We start from the raw sequence: 12,500 nt of genomic DNA, 5'->3' as shown, positions 1-12,500 counted from the left end.
CGCAGCCTGGCGAGAGGCATCGTCTCGTGTAGCGTCGCCCCCGCCCCAACTGGAGTGGCCCAGTTTTTTGAACGGGACGGGAACTGCGAAGCACTTAGACCGACGGCGGACTACGACGAGAACGCCTTAAGCTTCGCCAACGTTTCGCCAACTCGTGCGGGAGACTTTTTCCGCTTCGCGGCAAGTCGTCGCGCCGTGCTCTCCGCATCAACCGCGTACGCAGCGAACCGCAAACGTCGGGCGCAGCCTCCTCACCTCCCTGCGCTTTGCGCGCGAACGTTCCCTGTTCGCGCGGCAAAGCCTGGAGGAGGCACGGCCCCGCAGCGTGTTCGAGCGCCCGGTCTACGGGACACCCTGCTTACTTCGAGGGCAACAAGCGCAACGCAAGGCTGCGATCTCGCGCACTTTGCGCACGGCTGGAGAAGCTTTGCTGGCCGGCTTTCGCTCCTCGTGTTTACCGTGCGTTAAAGTTGCGCGTCCGTGGCTCTCGCAGCTCTTGCGCGCCCGGTCGCAGAGAGGAGTACGCAACCTCGACCGCACTTTCCCTGCAGGCTTCCTTCCGACTCGAAGTCCTGCGGCGGTCTCAACGAGGTGCCACATCCTCAATGCAGTCGGTCGCCCCCGTTTCGGTTGGGCTCTGGCACGACGGTCGCCACCGTCTCGCCCTTGAGTGGCCGCTGTTGGCGCTCGCTGTGAGGTGTTCAGCGTGCTGTCCGTGTTGCCGACGCGGTCAAAACGAGTCGACGGCTCACGTTCCCTTGTGCGCCGAAGGCTCTCTTGATATGTGATCCGACCCTCAGACAGACGAAGCCAAGGGAAGACCCAAGGCCGCAATGTGCGTTCAAAGAATCAGTGCTCAGTGTGTCCTGCAATTCACACCAAGTCTCGCAGCTGGCTGCGTTCTTCATCGACCCGAGAACCGAGTGATCCACCGCTTAGAGTCGTGAAAAAGTGTTTGTTCAATTCCGTACAGTCAAAACCAAACGTTTCTGGCACTCGGCCAAACAGTGGCCAAGAAGGGCGCTTTTCAGCGCACGCTTGGACTCCAAAACTCTGCCGCGCCTTTTTCGGCTGCCGCAAATCGAGCAAACGGTGTGTTTCGGACGGCGTTTCGCTTTCGCTACTTGCGAGTGCTTTCGTGGTCCACCCCTCTATAAATACTCGGGAGGCGTCGAAGCCGGTTCTCCAAGCCGGACCCGTAGGTATCGTTGTGTGCTCGCTCTCATTGGCCCGCCTAACCAGAAAATGCCTGCGGTACACCCATTTGGATAAGAGTGCACGCAGATGCGGGCCTCGACGGCTACACATTTCCTCGGGCGGCCGCCTCCCGGCCTCCGTGGAGCGCGGGATGCACGGTCCCATCGACAAGCCTCTCCCGTTTTTACCGTGGCGTCGCGGTTCACCACGGCAGGCGGGTCGGTCTCCTCCGCATAAAAAGGGGGACCCCCGCTTTTTGTTCCACGAAATCGCACAAGCTTTTTTCGCATCCACGGTTTGCCACCGCACACCAAAATGCCGATCCGGCTGCCTACTTTAGCCAACAGGTGGAGCCAGGCGCGCCGTACTTGCGCGGCACTTCCCACGTCCACCGAAGTCGGTGCCAAGGACCACTTTCGGCGCCGGAGCCGCGTACGAGCCTACTCGAGGCGGAAGAACGAAGCCAGCAAGGGCCTGGCCGCAAGTGCGTTCAATTGTCGGGACGTCCAAGTCCCTCGTTCTTCCGTGCTTCCTCTTTCGGCAAGTCGTTGCGGCACCTTCCCAAAGCGCGCAGACCCGCTAATCGCGACGAGCGCGACGTGGCCGTGCCGCCTTTCCCTCGGCAGCAAGCAAAACGCCTGGCAACGTCGACGCTCCCCTAACCGCGATCTCGCACCGTGTTTCGTGTGGCGAATTCAAAAGCCGGCCGGCGCTGCTGCAACCATTACGGTCGGTACGCATACGCCGCGGAGGGCGGGACGGTCATCGGAGCGTGCGGTTCCTCCATCGAGTACTGCGCACCTCGGCCGTCGCATCGCCGTGCCATGACCGGCCGCGCGTCAACGCGAACCGGTGCCAGCGAGATCCCTCGCCTGCAAGAACCGACCGGCAGCCTCCGTCACCCGAGGACGCGGAGGCGCTTGCCGCGGACGGCGGGACGGTATGCACTGGTGCACAGCGGACCCGTCACATCGCCAGTTCCTTGACCGACCGCCGACGCTTGTGCCGTTCCTCTCGTACTTGGCAGTCGCCGCGCGATTGTCGGGTCTCGTTCTTGCACGCTCGAACGGTCGGGAGGGCACTCGGCTGGCGTTTCGGGAACGCGCAGCCTCGCCTTCTACCGACGTAACCACGACTCGCCGTTCGCGCTCCGCCGCTCCTGTTTACAGTACTAGGCGGTCCCGCAGCGGTCGGGTCGCGCATTTCGAGCGCTTCGAGCCACGCTGCAGTGGCGGGTCGAAAGCCGACCTATGAGTGCGTTGCGCCGTTTGTACCCGCGTCCGCCACCTGGCCGACCGTCCAAGGTCGCGGTGTTGGCGTCCGCTGGGCGCAACAATTTGTCACGGGGTGCCGCTCCACATTCAGGCAGCCCCGTGGGGAAAAGCCGACCCCGCGTCCAAACGGGGTCAGCGGCAGAAAGTGTCGGGCGCAGACGCAGCTGAGGCGCTCACCCTTCACAATCCGTTAATGATCCTTCCGCAGGTTCACCTACGGAAACCTTGTTACGACTTTTACTTCCTCTAAATGATCAAGTTTGGTCATCTTTCCAACAGACCGGCGCAACCGAAAGGCCGCGCCGGACATCGGTCCGAAGACCTCACTAAATCATTCAATCGGTAGTAGCGACGGGCGGTGTGTACAAAGGGCAGGGACGTAATCAACGCGAGCTTATGACTCGCGCTTACTGGGAATTCCTCGTTCAAGGGGAACAATTGCAAGCCCCTATCCCAATCACGAAAGAAGTTCCACGGGTTACCCAGTCTTTTCAGACAGGGATAAAGACACGCTGCTTCCTTCAGTGTAGCGCGCGTGCGGCCCCGGACATCTAAGGGCATCACAGACCTGTTATTGCTCTGTTTCGTGCGGCTAGGAGCCGCTTGTCCCTCTAAGAAGGTTGTAAGGTGCTGGGAACCCCGCACCTATTTAATAGGCTAGAGTCTCGTTCGTTATCGGAATTAACCAGACAAATCGCTCCACCAACTAAGAACGGCCATGCACCACCATCCACCGAATCAAGAAAGAGCTCTCAATCTGTCAATCCTCCCAGTGTCCGGGCCGGGTAAGTTTTCCCGTGTTGAGTCAAATTAAGCCGCAGGCTCCACTCCTGGTGGTGCCCTTCCGTCAATTCCTTTAAGTTTCAGCTTTGCAACCATACTTCCCCCGGAACCCAAATACTTTGGTTTCCCGGAAGCTGCCCGCCGAGTCATTTGAGTAACTCAGGCGGATCGCTGGTTGGCATCGTTTATGGTCAGAACTAGGGCGGTATCTGATCGCCTTCGAACCTCTGACTTTCGTTCTTGATCAATGAAAACATTCTTGGCAAATGCTTTCGCAGTAGTTCGTCTTGCGACGGTCCAAGAATTTCACCTCTAGCGCCGCAATACGAATGCCCCCGTCCGTCCCTCTTAATCATTACCTCGTATTCCAAAAACCAACAGAACAGAAACGAGGTCTTGTTCTATTATTCCATGCAAGTTTATTCAGGCGACTCGCCTGCGTTGAGCACTCTAATTTTTTCAAAGTAAAAGCACCGGCCATCTCGAGGCACACAATGAAGTGCACCAAGAAAGAACCGGCATGATGTTCAGTCCGAGCCGTCGCATCGGGTAGATGCACTACTCGTCTGGAACTGAGATCCAACTACGAGCTTTTTAACCGCAGCAGCTTTAGTATACGCTATTGGAGCTGGAATTACCGCGGCTGCTGGCACCAGACTTGCCCTCCAATTGATCCTCGTTAAAGGATTTAGAGTGTACTCATTTCAATTACGGGGCCTCAAAAGAGTCCCGTATTGTTATTTTTCGTCACTACCTCCCCGTGCCGGGAGTGGGTAATTTGCGCGCCTGCTGCCTTCCTTGGATGTGGTAGCCGTTTCTCAGGCTCCCTCTCCGGAATCGAACCCTGATTCTCCGTTACCCGTAACAACCATGGTAAGCAAGTAACCTACCATCGAAAGTTGATAAGGCAGACACTTGAAAGAAACGTCGCCGGCTCGTGGCCATGCGATCAGCACAAAGTTATCCAGAGTCACCACACAATACGGGCCGAAACCCGATCGATCTTGGTCTAATAAAAGCACCCGTTACCCAAAGGGCTCCAGGCTCACTGCATGTATTAGCTCTAGAATTGCCACAGTTATCCAAGTAGGAAGAAACGATCTAAGGAACCATAACTGATTTAATGAGCCATTCGCGGTTTCGCCTTATTTCGGCATGTACTTAGACATGCATGGCTTAATCTTTGAGACAAGCATATGATTACTGGCAGGATCAACCAGGTAATCGTTCGACTGCGCGTCCGTCCTCGCCTTCGGCGGGCCGGACGCAGTCTGTGTGCGGCGGAGGCCACCTTCAGGCGCCCCAACACGCTTATTTTGCACTCCGAGATGACGGCGTTCGAGCTCGCTACGGCACAACCTTCCCGAAAGACGAGTGGGAGCCGTGCGGCAAGAAGCACGTTCATGCTCGCTCTTTTTCGTTGCATCGACTCGGTCGCGCCGTGCGGGTTGCCCAAGCCCGCTGCACTGTCGGTGGACCGGCCGGAACTAGCAACGGAGCCGAGACTGCAAAGCCGCCAGACGACGGGTCACGCCCGCGTCTTCGGCGCTTTCGCATCTGAATCGCCCGAGGACGACACGGAACACACCTCGATATCGTGGTAAAACGGCACCGTCCGACAACCAGCCCCTAACGCATCAAGCGGATGAGGCTGCAGACGACTGCCGTGGATTCCCCTGGAGCAGACCCGAGGACACGCTTGACGAGGCCGAAGCCCGCCGCATATCAGACACCCGGTCGCTTTCGCGTACGCCGCTCACGAGAACCCCCACATAATAGCAGCGATAAGTACCCAGACCTCCTTGGGCACTAATACGAGCGTACTCGAGAAAATTTCACCGCGGGTGTGCCCCGAAACGTGTGGCACGTTGAGCGTGCCACAAGTCTACGTCGCTCTCAAACCCGCCGAGGTCGTAGAATTTGCGACCCTACTCACGAAATTCCCACCGAGGATACGGCCGCAAACGTACCGCACCTTGGGTAGGCCACGAGTTTGTGCAACACTACGCTGACGGCACAGCACCGAGGTCGTGCGCGCACGCACGGGAAAATTCCGCCGCGGTTTCTGCCGAAAACGTGAGGCACCACGACTCTCCGCAAGTTCGCGTCGACTGCGAAAGACCGAAGTCGTGAACGACGTGTCCGCTACTCGCCGCCGACACGCTGGACACCAAACGTACAACGACTCGACGGCGTCGTAGAGGCCCACGACGCGGTTTTCCTTAACGACGTCTCGGCGTGGCACCGACAGGTTAGAACGGCCGACCAACGTTCCCTGTCCGCCGTTCGGCTCAGTCGAAGGGCTCGGCGACTTCGGCAACGCTGCGAAGCCGCACGGTGACGCACGCCATGTCCCCATTTTTTTTTTTTTTCTTTCTGCGTCTGCCGGGGTGCCCCTATAATAGCAGCGATAAGCACCCAGACCGCCGTGGGTCGCTCGCCCCGGCTGACGTGGTTTTTCGTACTCCTGCGGCGGTCGCCGTCAAGCACGTCCAAATACGCTACTTTCGTGGGCGCATTCACGCTCTTTCGCTTCGCCGGAGTGCCAGCACTCACTCTGCCAAAAACGGCGAACATCCGAGCGGCGGTTCCCACTTTTGCGTCGGCGTCGCAAACCCCGCCCCGGCAGACGAGGTTTGCCGTACTCGTGCGACGGTGGCCGGCGGGCACGTCGAAAGACGCCGATATCGTGCGCGAATTGGCGCACCTTGGCTTCACCGGAGTGCCGCCACTGACTCCTCCAAAAACGGCGAAGATCCGAGCGGCGCTTCCCACTTTCGCATCGGCGTCCCGAACTCCGCCCCGGCTGACGCGGTTTACCGTACTCGTGCGACGGTCGCCGGCGAGCACGTGGAAAGACGCCGATATCGTGCCCGAATCGGCTCCGTTCGGCTTCGCCGGAGTGCCAGCACTGGCTCGGCGAAAGACGACGAACATCCGAGCGACGGTTCTCACTATTGCGTACGCGTCGCAAACCCCGCCCCGGCAGACGCACTTTGCCGTACTCGTGCGACGGTCGCCGGCGAGCACGTAGAAAGACGCCGATATCGTGCCGGAATCGGCCCCGTTTGGCTTCGCCGGAGTGCCAGCACTCACTCGGCCACAAACGGCGAACATCCGAGCGGCGGTTCCCACTTAGCCGTCGGCGTCCCGAACTCCGCCCCGGCAGACGCGGTTGCCGAGCTCGTGCGACTAGCGACCGCGAAGCCGTCTCGCGACGCCGCTTTCGTGCGCGGCTCCCACTGCGACCTGGGTCACCCGAGGTCGACGAGCAAGAAAGAATGTCGAAAAAAAATTTTTTTTTTTTTTGCGTCTGCCGGGGTGCCCCTATAATAGCAGCGATAAGCACCCAGACCGCCATGGGTCGCTCGCCCCGGCTGACGTGGTTTTTCGTTTTCCTGCGGTGGTCGTCGTCAAGCACGTCCAAACACGCCACTTTCGTGGGCGCATTCGCGCTCTTTCGCTTCGCCGGAGTGCCAGCACTCACTCTGCCAAAAACGGCGAACATCCTAGTGGCGGTTCCCACTTTTGCGTCGGCGTCGCCAACCCCGCCCCGGCATACGCGGTTTGCCGTACTCGTGCGGCGGTGGCCGGCGGGCACGTCGAAAGACACCGATATCGTGCGCGAGTCGATGCTTCTTGGTCTCGCAGGAGGGCCGCCACTCACTCCTGCAAAAACGGCGAAGATCCGAGCGGCGCTTCCCACTTTTTCGTCGGCATCGCAAACCTCGCCCCGGCAGACGCGCTTTGCCGTACTCGTGCGACGGTCGCCGGCGAGCACGTCGAAATACGCCGATATCGTGCCCGAATCGGCCCCGTTTCGCTTCGCCGGAGTGCCAGCACTCACTCGGCCAAAAACGGCGAACATCCGAGCAGCGGTACCCACTTAGCCGTCGGCATCCCGAACTCCGCGCCGGCTGACGCGGTTGCCGAGCTCGTGCGACTAGCGACCGCGAACGCGTCTCGCGACGCCGCTTTCGTGCGCGGCTCCCATTGCGACCTGGGTTACCCGAGCTCGACCAGCAAAAAAGAAGGTCGAAAAAAAATTTTTTTTTTCTGCGTCTGCCGGGGTGCCCCTATAATAGCAGCGATAAGCACCCAGACCGCCGTGGGTCGCTCGCCCCGGCTGACGTGGTTTTTCGTACTCCTGCAGCGGTCGCCGTCAAGCACGTCCAAATACGCCACTTTCGTGGGCGCTTTCGCGCTCTTTCGCGTCGCCGGTGTGCCAGCACTCACTCTGCCAAAAACGGCGAACATCCTAGTGGCGGTTCCCACTTTTGCGTCGGCGTCGCCAACCCCGCCCCGGCATACGCGGTTTGCCGTACTCGTGCGGCGGTGGCCGGCGGGCACGTCGAAAGACACCGATATCGTGCGCGAGTCGATGCTTCTTGGTCTCGCAGGAGGGCCGCCACTCACTCCTGCAAAAACGGCGAAGATCCGAGCGGCGCTTCCCACTTTTTCGTCGGCATCGCAAACCTCGCCCCGGCAGACGCGCTTTGCCGTACTCGTGCGACGGTCGCCGGCGAGCACGTCGAAATACGCCGATATCGTGCCCGAATCGGCCCCGTTTCGCTTCGCCGGAGTGCCAGCACTCACTCGGCCAAAAACGGCGAACATCCGAGCAGCGGTACCCACTTAGCCGTCGGCATCCCGAACTCCGCGCCGGCTGACGCGGTTGCCGAGCTCGTGCGACTAGCGACCGCGAACGCGTCTCGCGACGCCGCTTTCGTGCGCGGCTCCCATTGCGACCTGGGTTACCCGAGCTCGACCAGCAAAAAAGAAGGTCGAAAAAAAATTTTTTTTTTCTGCGTCTGCCGGGGTGCCCCTATAATAGCAGCGATAAGCACCCAGACCGCCGTGGGTCGCTCGCCCCGGCTGACGTGGTTTTTCGTACTCCTGCAGCGGTCGCCGTCAAGCACGTCCAAATACGCCACTTTCGTGGGCGCTTTCGCGCTCTTTCGCGTCGCCGGTGTGCCAGCACTCACTCTGCCAAAAACGGCCAACATCCGAGCGGCGGTTCCCACTTTTGCGTCGGCGTCGTAAACCCCGCCCCGGCAGACGCGGTTTGCCCTACTCGTTCGACGGTCGCCGGCGAGCGCGTCGAAAGACGCCGATATCGTGCGCTAATTGGCGCTCCTTGGCTTCTCCGGAGTGCCGCCACTCACTCCTCCAAAAACGGCGAAGATCCGAGCGGCGTTCTCCACTTTCGCATCGGCGTCCCGAACTCCGCCCGGGCTGACGCGGTTTACCGTACTCGTGCGACGGTCGCCGCCGGGCACGTCGAAAGACGCCGATATCGTGCCGTAATCGGCCCCGTTTGGCTTCGCCCGAGTGCCAGCACTCACTCGGCCAAAAACGGCGAACATCCGAGCAGCGTTTCCCACTTTCGCATCGGCGTCCCGAAGCCCGCCCCGGCAGACGCGGTTTGCCCTACTCGAGCGACGGTCGCCGGCGATCACGTCGAAAGGCGCCGAATTCGTGCACGAATCGATGCTTCTTGGTCTCGCAGGAGGGCCGCCACTCACTCCTGCAAAAACGGCGAAGATCCGAGTTGCGCTTCCCACTTTTTCGTCGGCGTCCCGAACTACGCCCCGGCTGACGCGGTTTACCGTACTCGTGCGACGGTCGCCGGCGGGCACTTCAAAATACGCCGATTTCGTGGGCGCATTCACGCTGTTTCGCTTCCCCGGAGTGCCAACACTCACTCTGCCGAAAGCGGCGATCATCCGAGCGGCGGTTCCCACTTTTGCGTCGGCTTCGCAAACGGCGCCCCGGCAGACGCGCTCGTGCGACGTACTCGTGCGACGGTCGCCGGCGAGCACGTCGAAAGACGCCGATATCGTGCTCGAATCGACCCCGTTTCGCTTCGCCGGAGTGCTGCCAGTCACGGCGCAGAAAACGGCGAACAAGTGTTTTTTTTTTTTTTCCTAGAATTTGTGTTATAGAAGGCACATTTGATATCGGACGATAATTTTCAACTTTATCACGCGCACCGATTTTCGTGTAGAGGTTTGCAAGTTTATGGGAATTTCTCCACTTGGAATAATGCGATTTAGTAGTACTACGAGAACTTCATGGATGTACTCAAGGGTACGGGGCAAGTCAGTTACGTCAACACCTGCAGATTTTTTACACTTCAAACTGAAAATTGTTGGTTGTGAGTCCTCGTGTGATATTAAAGGCCGATTCGCTAACACATAGAACAAAGAAAGAAAGGAAGAAAAAACGCCCGCGCTCGCTCAAGAAACCTGGGTTCGCAACAAGTGGCAACAACAAGCAACCGAGCGAGTGCGCCAAAACCCGTGGCGGCCGAACAAACGCGAAGTCCCAACCGCGTCAGCCGGGGCGGCACGGGACAGGAAAAATCACTTCAGCCGGGGCGGCGGGGCACCGAATAAACCTCGTCACCTCGTCGCAGGATAAAAGAGGAAACAAAAAGTCTAAACAGCGTCTGCTGGAGCGAATGCGTAATAAAACAACAACAACAACAAAAAAAAAACACCCGCGCTCAAGAAGTCTGCAATCCTCACAAAAGGCGACTGTGACCGAGCAGCGTCAGCCGGGGCCGTGCGGAAACGGAAAAACCGCGACTACCGGGGCGTCGAGGCACCGAAAAATCCTCTTCAGCCGCGGCGAAAAAAAAAAACAAAAAGAAAGACGGAGGGGGGGGGGGGAACCACGTCTGCCGGGGCGAAGGAAAAAAAAAAACGCGTCTGCCGGGGCGAGCCCGGGTGCGGCACCACCGGGAAAACTGTGGCAAACAGACATGGCGATCGAGTGAGTGGGCCGCCAGCCAGGCTCAGCCAAAAAGTGCAAAGTCCGAACTGCGTCAGCCGGGGCGGCAAAAACCGCGTCAGCCGGGGCGGCGCAAAAAACCGCGTCTGCCGGGGCGGCACGAAACCGCGTCAGCCGGGGCGGGGCGAAAACTGCGTCAGCCGGGGCGAAAAGAAAAAAAAAAAACGCGTCTGCCGGGGCAAGCCCGGGTGCGGCACCACCGGGAAAACTGTGGCAAACAGACATGGCGATCGAGTGAGTGGGCCGCCAGCCAGGCACAGCCGAAAAGTGCAAAGTCCGAACCGTGTCAGCCGGGGCGACGCAAAAACCGCGTCAGCCGGGGCGGCGCGAAAACCGCGTCAGCCGGGGCGGCACGAAACCGCGTCAGCCGGGGCGGCGCGAAAACTGCGTCAGCCGGGGCGGCGCGAAAACCTCGTCAGCCGGGGCGAGCGAAAAGGGGGGGGGGGGAACCACGTCTGCCGGGGCGAAAGAAAAAAAAAACGCGTCTGCCGGGGCGAGCCCGGGTGCGGCACCACCGGGAAGACTGTGGCAAACAGACATGGCGATCGAGTGAGTGGGCCGCCAGCCAGGCTCAGCCCAAAAAGTGCCAAGTCCGAACTGCGTCAGCCGGGGCGGCAAAAACCGCGTCAGCCGGGGCGGCGCGAAAACCGCGTCTGCCGGGGCGGCGCGAAAACTGCGTCAGCCGGGGCGAGCCCGGGTGCGGCACCACCGGGAAAACTGTCGCTAACAGACATGGCGATCGAGTGAGTGGGCCACCAGCCAGGCTCAGCCAAAAAGTGCCAAGTCCGAACTGCGTCAGCCGGGGCGGCAAAAACCGCGTCAGCCGGGGCGGCGCAAAAAAACCGCGTCTGCCGGGGCGGCACGAAACCGCGTCAGCCGGGGCGGCGCGAAAACTGCGTCAGCCGGGGCGAAAGAAAAAAAAAACGCGTCTGCCGGGGCGAGCCCGGGTGCGGCACCACCGGGAAAACTGTGGCAAACAGACATGGCGATCGAGTGAGTGGGCCGCCAGCCAGGCACAGCCGAAAAGTGCTAAGTCCGAACTGCGTCTGCCGGGGCGGCACGAAACCGCGTCAGCCGGGGCGGCGCGAAAACCGCGTCTGCCGGGGCGGCACGAAACCGCGTCAGCCGGGGCGGCGCGAAAACTGCGTCAGCCGGGGCGAGCCCAGGTGCGGCACCACCGGGAAAACTGTGGCAAACAGACATGGCGATCGAGTGAGTGGGCCGCCAGCCAGGCACAGCCGAAAAGTGCTAAGTCCGAACTGCGTCAGCCGGGGCGGCAAAAACCGCGTCAGCCGGGGCGGCGCAAAAAACCGCGTCTGCCGGGGCGGCACGAAACCGCGTCAGCCGGGGCGGCGCGAAAACTGCGTCAGCCGGGGCGAAAGAAAAAAAAAAAACGCGTCTGCCGGGGCGAGCCCGGGTGCGGCACCACCGGGAAAACTGTGGCAAACAGACATGGCGATCGAGTGAGTGGGCCGCCAGCCAGGCACAGCCGAAAAGTGCCAAGTCCGAACTGCGTCTGCCGGGGCGGCACGAAACCGCGTCAGCCGGGGCGGCGCGAAAACCGCGTCTGCCGGGGCGGCACGAAACCGCGTCAGCCGGGGTGGCGCGAAAACTGCGTCAGCCGGGGCGAGCCCGGGTGCGGCACCACCGGGAAAACTGTGGCAAACAGACATGGCGATCGAGTGAGTGGGCCGCCAGCCAGGCACAGCCGAAAAGTGCTAAGTCCGAACTGCGTCTGCCGGGGCGGCACGAAACCGCGTCAGCCGGGGCGGCGCGAAAACCGCGTCTGCCGGGGCGGCACGAAACCGCGTCAGCCGGGGCGGCGCGAAAACTGCGTCAGCCGGGGCGAGCCCGGGTGCGGCACCACCGGGAAAACTGTGGCAAACAGACATGGCGATCGAGTGAGTGGGCCGCCAGCCAGGCACAGCCGAAAAGTGCTAAGTCCGAACTGCGTCTGCCGGGGCGGCACGAAACCGCGTCAGCCGGGGCGGCGCGAAAACCGCGTCTGCCGGGGCGGCACGAAACCGCGTCAGCCGGGGCGGCGCGAAAACTGCGTCAGCCGGGGCGAGCCCGGGTGCGGCACCACCGGGAAAACTGTGGCAAACAGACATGGCGATCGAGTGAGTGGGCCGCCAGCCAGGCACAGCCGAAAAGTGCTAAGTCCGAACTGCGTCAGCCGGGGCGGCAAAAACCGCGTCAGCCGGGGCGGCGCAAAAACCGCGTCTGCCGGGGCGAAATAAAAAAAAAAACAAAGAAAAAAGCCCGCGCTTAATCAAAAGAAAACAAAGAAAAAAGCTTGCGCTTAATCAAAAGAAAACAAACAAAAAAAGTTCGCGCTTAAGCCTGGCGGTGGAACCACCGGGGCAAACAGACCTGGCGATCGAGTGAGTGGGCCGCCAGCCGGGGTGAGCCAAAAAGTGCAAAGTCCGAACCGCGTCAGCCGGGGCGACG

The 12,500-nt window shown here is 60.8% G+C and overlaps 2 non-coding genes across 2 annotated transcripts; both read right to left on the bottom strand.

Annotated features, from left to right (window-relative positions):
- Positions 1-790: 790 nt before the first annotated feature.
- Positions 791-943, bottom strand: LOC142792696 (5.8S ribosomal RNA). Its single transcript, XR_012891139.1, has one exon. It is a non-coding gene; the product is annotated as a 5.8S ribosomal RNA (ribosomal RNA).
- A 1,719-nt stretch (positions 944-2,662) lies between these two features.
- LOC142792707 (small subunit ribosomal RNA) lies at positions 2,663-4,477 on the bottom strand. Its single transcript, XR_012891150.1, has one exon. It is a non-coding gene; the product is annotated as a small subunit ribosomal RNA (ribosomal RNA).
- Positions 4,478-12,500: the final 8,023 nt, after the last annotated feature.

The sequence above is a fragment of the Rhipicephalus microplus genome, unplaced genomic scaffold (genome assembly GCF_043290135.1).
Source record: "Rhipicephalus microplus isolate Deutch F79 unplaced genomic scaffold, USDA_Rmic scaffold_232, whole genome shotgun sequence".
Taxonomy (NCBI): Eukaryota; Metazoa; Arthropoda; class Arachnida; order Ixodida; family Ixodidae; genus Rhipicephalus; species Rhipicephalus microplus.
This window is presented reverse-complemented; position numbering and strand designations above follow the sequence as displayed.